Source organism: Kogia breviceps, chromosome X, assembly GCF_026419965.1.
Source record: "Kogia breviceps isolate mKogBre1 chromosome X, mKogBre1 haplotype 1, whole genome shotgun sequence".
Classification (NCBI taxonomy): domain Eukaryota; kingdom Metazoa; phylum Chordata; class Mammalia; order Artiodactyla; family Physeteridae; genus Kogia; species Kogia breviceps.
The window spans coordinates 29,278,443-29,286,567 of record NC_081330.1 but is presented as its reverse complement, the minus strand read 5'-3'; the positions used below and the strand labels follow the sequence as shown (position 1 = coordinate 29,286,567).

At 41.7% G+C, this 8,125-nt stretch overlaps 1 long non-coding RNA gene across 2 annotated transcripts in view; it reads right to left on the bottom strand.

Moving 5' to 3' along the window:
- Positions 1–5,088: 5,088 nt before the first annotated feature.
- The window catches only part of LOC131747730 (uncharacterized), a 130,789-nt gene continuing 127,752 nt past the window's right edge, over positions 5,089–8,125 (bottom strand). For both annotated transcript variants that reach the window (XR_010838557.1, XR_009332989.2), the window contains exon 4: positions 5,089–7,392. This is a non-coding gene — a long non-coding RNA (uncharacterized lncRNA). The remainder of the gene's footprint in view (positions 7,393–8,125) is intronic.

The window sequence follows — 8,125 nt, the reverse complement described above, 5'->3', positions numbered from 1 at the left end:
CCTCCCTACCCCACCGCTCTCGGTGGTCACAAAGCACTGAGCTGATCTCCCTCTGCCATGCGGCTGCTTCCCACTAGCTATCTATTTTACAGTTGGTAGTGTATATATGTCCATGCCACTCTCTCACTTCGTCACAGCTTACCCTTCCCCCTCCCTGTGTCCTCAAGTCCATGCTCTACGTCTGTGTCTTTACTCCTGTCCTACCTCTAGGTTCTTCTGAAACATTTTTTTTTTATTCCATATATATGTGTTAGCATACGGTATTTGTTTTTCTCTTTCTGACCTACTTCACTCTGTATGACAGACTCCAGGTCTATCCATTTCATTACAAATTACTCAGTTTCGTTTCTTCTTATGGTTGAGTGATATTCCATTGTATATATGTGCCACATCTTCTTTATCTGTTCATCTGTCGATGGACACTAAGGTGGCTTCCGTGTCCTGGCTATCGTAAATAGTGCTACAATGAACATTGTGGTACACGACTCTTTTTGACTTATGCTTTACTCAGGGTATATGCCCAGTAGTGGGATTGCTGGGTCGTATGGTAGTTCTATTTTTACTTTTTTAAGGAACCTCCATACTGTTCTCCATAGTGGCTGTATCAATTTACATTCCCACCAACAGTGCAAGAGGGTTCCCTTTTCTCCGCACCCTCTCCAGCATTTATTGCTTGTAGACTTTTTGATGATGGCCATTTTGACTGGTGTGAGGTGATACATCCTTGCAGTTTTTTTGTTTGTTTGTTTGTTTGTTTGTTTTTTTGCGGTATGCGGGCCTCTCACTGTTGTGGCCTCTCCCGTTGCGGAGCACAGGCTCCGGACGCGCAGGCCTAGCGGCCATGGCTCACGGGCTTAGTTGCTCCGCGGCATGTGGGATCTTCCCGGACCAGGGCACGAACCCGTTTCTCCTGCATCGGCAGGTGGATTCTCAACCACTGCGCCACCAGGGAAGCCCCATCCTTGCAGTTTTGATTTGCATTTCTCTAATGATTAGTGATGATGAGCATCCTTTCATGTGTTTGTTGGCAATCTGTATATCTTCTTTGGAGAAATGTCTATTTAGGTCTTCTGCCCATTTTTGGATTGGGTTGTTTTTTTGATATTGAACTGCATGAGCTGCTTGTATATTTTGGAGATTAATCCTTTGTCAGTTGCTTCATTTGCAAATATTTTCTCCCATTCTGAGGGTTGTCTTTTGGTCTTGTTTATGGTTTCCTTTGCTGTGCAAAAGCTTTTAAGTTTCATTAGGTCCCATTTGTTTGTTTATTTTTTTAATTTCCATTTCTCTAGGAGGTGGGTCAAAAAGGATCTTGCTGTGGTTTATGTCATAGAGTGTTCTGCCTAAGTTTTTCTCTAAGAGTTCTATGCTGTCTGGCCTTACATTTAGGCCTTTAATCCATTTTGAGTTTATTTTTGTGTATGGTGTTAGGGAGTGTTCTAATTTCATTCTTTTACATGTAGCTGTCCAGTTTTCCCAGCACCACTTATTGAAGAGGCTGTCTTTTCTCCACTGTATATTCTTCCCTCCTTTATCAAAGATAAGGTGACCATATGTGCGTGGGTTTATCTCTGGGCTTTCTATCCTGTTCCATTGATCTATATTTCTGTTTTTGTGCCAGATTTGTAGTATAGTCTGAAGTCCAAGAGACAGATTCCTCCCAATCCGTTTTTCTTTCTCAAGACTGCTTTGGCTATATGGGGTCTTTTGTGTTTCCATACAAATTGTGAACTTTTTTGTTCTAGTTCTGTGAAAAATGCCATTGGTAGTTTGATAGGGATTGAATTGAATCTGTAGATTGCTTTGGGTAGTATAGTCATTTCCACAATGTTAATTCTTCCCATCCAAGAACATGGTATATCTCTCCATCTGTTTATATCATCTTTAATTACTTACATCAGTGTCTTATAGTTTTCTGCATACAAGTGTTTTGTTTCCTTAGGTAGGTTGATTCCTAGGTATTTTATCCTTTTTGTTGCAATGGTAAATGGGAGTGTTTCCTTAATTTCTCTTTCAGATTTTTCATCATTAGTGTTTAGGAATGCAAGAGATTTCTGTGGATTAATTTTGTATCCTGCAACTTTACCAAATTCATTGATTAGCTCTAGTAGTTTTCTAGTAGCATCTTTAGGATTCTCTATGTGTACTATCAATCATGTCATCTGCAAACAGTGACAGTTTTACTTCTTTTCCAATTTGGATTCCTTTTATTTCTTTTTTGTCTCTGATTGCTGTGGCTAAAACTTCCAAAACTGTGTTGAATAAGAGTGGTGAGAGTGGGCAACCTTGTCTTGTTCCTGATCTTAGAGAAAATGGTTTCAGTTTTTCGCCACTGAGAATGATGTTGGCTGTGGGTTTGTTCTATATGGGCTTTATTATGTTGAGGTAAGTTCTGTCTATGCCTACTTTCTGGAGAGTTTTTAACATAAATGGGTGTTGAACTTTGTAAAAAGCATTTTCTGCATCTATTGAGATGATCATATGGTTTTTCTCCTTCAATTTGTTAATATGGTGTATCATATTGATTTGCATATACTGAAGAATCCTTGCATTCCTGGGATAAATCCCACTTGATCATGGTGTATGATCCTTTTAATGTGCTGTTGGATTCTGTTTGCTAATATTTTGTTGAGGATGTTTGCATCTATGTTCATCAGTGATATTGGCCTGTAGTTTTCTTTCTTTGTGACGTCTTTTTCTGGTTTTGGTATCAGGGTGATGGTGGCCTCATAGAATGAGTTTGGGAGTGTTCCTCCCTCTGCTATCTTTTGGAAGAGTTTGAGAAGGATAGGTGTTAGCTCTTCTCTAAATGTTTGATAGAATTCGCCTGTGAAGCCATCTGGTCCTGGGCTTTTGTTTGTTGGAAGATTTTTAATCACAGTTTCAATTTCAGTGCTCGTGATTGGTCTGTTTATATTTTCTATTTCTTCCTGGTTCAGTCTCAGAAGGTTTTGCTTTTCTAAGAATTTATCCATTTCTTCCAGGTTGTCCATATTATTGGCATATAGTTGCTCTCATGAACATTTGTATTTCTGCAGGGTCCGTTGTTACTCCTCCTTTTTCATTTCTAACTCTATTGATTTGAGTCTTCTCCCTTTTTTTCTTGATGAGTCTGGCTAGTGGTTAATCAATTTTGTTTATCTTCTCAAAGAACCAGCGTTTATTTTTATTGATCTTTGCTATCATTTCCTTCATATCTGTTTCATTTATTTCTGATCTGATCTTTATGATTTCTTTCCTTCTGCTAACTTTGAGGTTGTTTTGTTCTTCTTTCTCTAATTGCTTTAGGTATAAGGTTAGATTGTTTATTGAGATTTTTCTTGTTTCTTGAGATAGGATTGTATTGCTATAAACGTCCCTCTTAGAAGTGCTTTTGCCACATCCCATAGGTTTTGGGTCGTCGTGGTTTTTTTTTTTTTTTGCGGTACGTGGGCCTCTCACCACTGTGGCCTCTCCCATTGCAGAGCATAGGCTCCGGACGCGCAGACTCAGCAGCCATGGCTCACGGGCCCAGCCGCTCCGCGGCATGTGGGATCTTCCCGGACCGGGGCACGAACCCGTGTCCCCTGCATCGGCAGGCGGATTCTCAACCACTGCGCCACCAGGGAAGCCCAGGTCGTCGTGTTTTCATTGTCATTTGTTTCTAGGTATTTTTTGATTTCCTCTTTGATTTCTTCAGTGATCTCTTGGTTATTTAGTAGTGTATTATTCAGCCTCCATGTGTTTGTATTTTTTACAGCTTTTTTTCCTGTAATTGAGATCTAGTTTCTTAGCGTTGTTGTCAGAAAAGATACTTGATATGATTTCAGTTTTCTTGAATTTACCAAGGCTTGATTTGTGTCCCAAGATATGGTCTATCCTGGAGAATATTCCATGAGCACTTGAGAAGAAAGTGTATTCTGTTGTTTTTGGATGGAATGTCCTATAAATATCAATTAAGTCCATCTTGTTTAATGTTTCATTTAAAGCTTGTGTTTCCTTATTTATTTTCATTTTGGATGATCTGTCCACTGGTGAAAGTGGGGTGTTAAAGTCCCCTACTATGATTGTGTTACTGTCGATTTCCCCTTTTATGGCTGTTAGTATTTGCCTTATGTATTGAGGTGCTCCTATGTTGGGTGCATAAATTTTTATAATTGTTATATCTTCTTCTTGGATCAATCCCTTGATCATTATGTAGTGTCCTTCTTTGTCTCTTGTAATAGTCTTTATTTTAAAGTCTATTTTGTCTGATAGGAGAATTGCTACTCCAGCTTTCTTTTGATTTCCATTTGCATGGAATATCTTTTTCCATCCCCTCACTTTCAGTCTGTATGTCTCTCTAGGTCTGAAGTGGGTCTCTTGTAGCCAGCATATATATGGGTCTTGTATTTGTATCCATTCAGCCAGTCTGTGTGTTTTGGTGGGAGCATTTAATCCATTTACATTTAAGGTAATTATCCATATGTATGTTCCTATTACCATTTTCTTAATTGCTTTGGGTTTGTTATTGTAGGTCTTTTCCTTCTCTTGTGTTTCCTGCCTAGAGAAGTTCCTTTAGCATTTGTTGTATAGCTGGTTTTGTTGTGCTGAATTCTCTTAGCTTTTGCTTGTCTGTAAAGGTTTTAATTTCTCCGTCAAATCTGAATGAGATCCTTGCTGGGTAGAGTAATCTTGGTTGTAGGTTTTTTTCCCCTTCATCACTTTAAATATGTCCTGCCACTCCCTTCTGGCTTGCAGAGTTTCTGTTGAAAGATCAGCTGTTAACCTTATGGGGATTCCCTTGTGTGTTGTTTGTTGTTTTTCCCTTGATTCTTTTAATATTTTTTCACTGTATTTAATTTTTGATAGTTTGATTAATATGTGTTTTTGTGTGTTTCTCCTTGGATTTGTCCTGTATGGGACTCTCTGCGCTTCCTGGACTTGATTGACTATTTCCTTTCCCATATTAGGGAAGTTTTCAACTATAATCTCTTCAAATATTTTCTCAGTCCCTTTCTTTTTCTCTTCTTCTTATGGGACCCCTATAATTCAAATGTTGGTGTATATAACTTTGTCCCAGAGGTCTCTGAGACTGTCCTCAAGTCTTTTCATTCTTTTTTCTTTATTCTGCTCTGTGGTAGTTATTTCCACTATTTTATCTTCCAGGTCCCTTATCCATTCTTCTGTCTCAGTTATTCTGCTACTGATTCCTTCTTGAGAATTTTTAATTTCATTTATTGTGTTGTTCATCATTGTTTGCTTGCTCTTTAGTTCTTCTAGGTCCTTGTTAAACGTTTCTTGTATTTTCTCCATTCTAATTCCAAGATTTTGGATCTTCATTACTCTGAATTTTTTTTCAGGTAGACTGCCTATTTCCTTTTCATGTGTTTGGTCTGCTGGGTTTTTACCTTGCTCCTTCATCTGCTGTGTATTTCTCTGTCTTATCATCTTGCTTAACTTACTGTGTTTGGGGTCTCCTTTTAATAGGCTGGAGGTTCGTAGTTCCCATTGTTTTTGGTGCCTGCCCCCAGTGGCTAAGTTTGGTTCAGTGGGCTGTGTAGGTTTCCTGGTGGAGGGGACTTGTGCCTGTGCTCTGATGGATGAGGCTGGATATTGTGTTTCTGATGGGCAGGACCACGTCTGGTGGTGTGTTTTGGGGCGTCTGTGACCTTATTATGATTTTAGGTAACCTCTCTGCTAATGGGTGTGGTTGTGTTCCTGTCTTGCTAGTTGTTTGGCATGGGGTGTCCAGCACTGTAGCTTGCTGGTCGTTGAGTGGAGCTGAGTCTTAGCATTGAGATGGAGATCTCTGGGAAAGCGTTCGCCATTTAATATTACATGGGGCCGGGAGGTCTCTGGTGGACCAATATCCTGAACTCGGTTCTTCTACCTCAGAGGCACAGGCCTGACAGAAAGAAAGAAAGAAAGAAAGAAAGAAAGAAAGAAAGAAAGGAAGGAAGGAAGAAAGAAAGACTAAAATAAAAAATAATTATTAAAAAATAAAAAGTAATAAAAAAAGAAAAAAGAAAGAAAGAAGAGAACAATCAACCAATGATAACAAGCGCTAAAAACTATACTAAAACAAAACAAAAAGTGGGAAAACAAAACCTAGGACAAATGATAAAAGCAAAGCTATACAGACAAAATCACACAAAGAAGTATACACGTACACACTCACAAAAAGAAACAAAGGAAAAATATATATATATCTTTGCTCCCAAAGTCCACCTCCTCAATTTGGGATGATTCGTTGTCTATTCAGGTATTCCACAGATGCAGGGTACATCAAGTTGATTGTGGAGATTTAATACGCTGTTTCTGAGGCTGCTGGGAGAGATTTTCCTTTCTCTTCTTTGTTCTCACAGCTCCTGGGGTTCAGCTTTGGATTTGGCTCCGCCCCTGCGTGTAGGTCGCCTGCGGGCGTCTGTTCTTCGCTCAGACAGGACGGGGTTAAAGGAGCAGCTGATAAGGGGGCTGTGGCTCACTCAGGCCAGGGGGAGGGAGGGGTACAGATGCTGGGTGAGTCCACAGCAGCAGAGGCCAGTGTGACGTTGCACCAGCCTGAGGCGCGCCGTGTGCTCTCCCGGGGAAGTTGTCCCTGGATCACGGGACCCCGGCAGTGGCGGGCTGCACAGGCTCCCGGGAGGGGAGGTGTGGAGAGTGACCTGTGCTCGTACACAGGCCTCTTGGTGGCGGCAGCAGCAGCCTTAGCGTCTCATGCCCGTCTCTGGGGTCCACGCTGATAGCCGCGGCCTGTCTCTGGAGCTCCTTTAAGTGGCACGCTTAAACCCCTCTCTTCGCGCACCAGGAAACAAAGAGGGAAGAAAAAGTCTCTTGCCTCTTCAGCAGCTCCAGACTACTTCCTGGCCTCCCTCCCGCCTAGCCGTGGCACACTAGCCCCCTTCAGGCTGTGTTCATGCAGCCAACCCCCAGTTCTCTCCCTGGGATCTGACCTCCGAAGCCCGAGCCTCAGCTCCCAGCCCCTGCCTGCCCCGGCGGGCGAGCAGACAAGCCTCTCGGGCTGGTGAGTGCTGGTTGGCACCGATCCCTCTGTGCAGGAATCTCTCTGCTTTGCCCTCTGCACCCCTGTTGCTGTGCTCTCCTCCGCGGCTCCGTAGCTTCCCGCCCCCGACCCGCTGTCTCCACCCTTGAAGGGTTTTCCTAGTGTGTGGAAACATTTCCTCCTTCACGGCTCCCTCCCAGAGGTGCAGGTCCCATCCCTATTCTTTTGTCTCTATTGTCTCTTTTTTCTTTTGCCCTACCAAGGTACGTGGGGAGTTTCTTGCCTTTTGGGAAGTCTGAGGTCTTCTGCCAGCTTTCAGTAGGTGTTCTGCAGGAGTTGCTCCACATGTAGATGTATTTTTGATGTATTTGTGGGGAGGAAGGTGATCTCCACGTCTTACTCCTCCACCATCTTGAAGGTCCTCTATTCTGGTTTTGAAATGGAACAAAAACAATTTGTGAAACACTTGGTTTTGGCCCCAGATCATATTTGGGGCAGCACTGCCACAAGCATCCTCAATCTATGTTCCTTAGGTGAGGAATTGTAGCCTCATCCCAGAATTCTGCCACAAGCTACTTAGCACGTGTTGCCATTCTCTCCAAACCTTGAGTCCTTCCCTTTCTCTTTTGTCACTGCTATAGCTTCCCTTCCATCTCTTGCTTCTCCAGTCCCTTCCACCCATGCTCTGATGGGAATGCTTTTTCCTCTTTCTGCCTTTAAAAGCTTCAGCAACCATGTCAGTCTCCCAGCAGTTGCTTAGTGCTTTGACTCCATGGGTATGCCCTTCTTTTATTTAGCTTTATGATTTTTATTGTAAAGTAAAACAAATAAGGAAGCTACACAGATGTGTGGCTTAACGGATTCATATAAAGCAACACTTATAAACATTATCAGATCAAGAAATGTGTAGATCTTTATCAGTTACCCGAGAAGCCCCTCCATGTGCGCTACCCAGATTACAAGCCTCTCCCTTTACCCATAATATGTAACTATTGACTTTTATAGTAATCACTTCCTTGTCTTTAAAAAAAACATAGTTTTATCATCTAAATGTGCATCCCTATATTTTAGTCTTGCCTGTTTTAAAAATTAGATATACTTTTAAGTCTCTTTTAACCTATAGGTTCTCCCCCCATTCATCTCTTTTCCTTATCATTTATC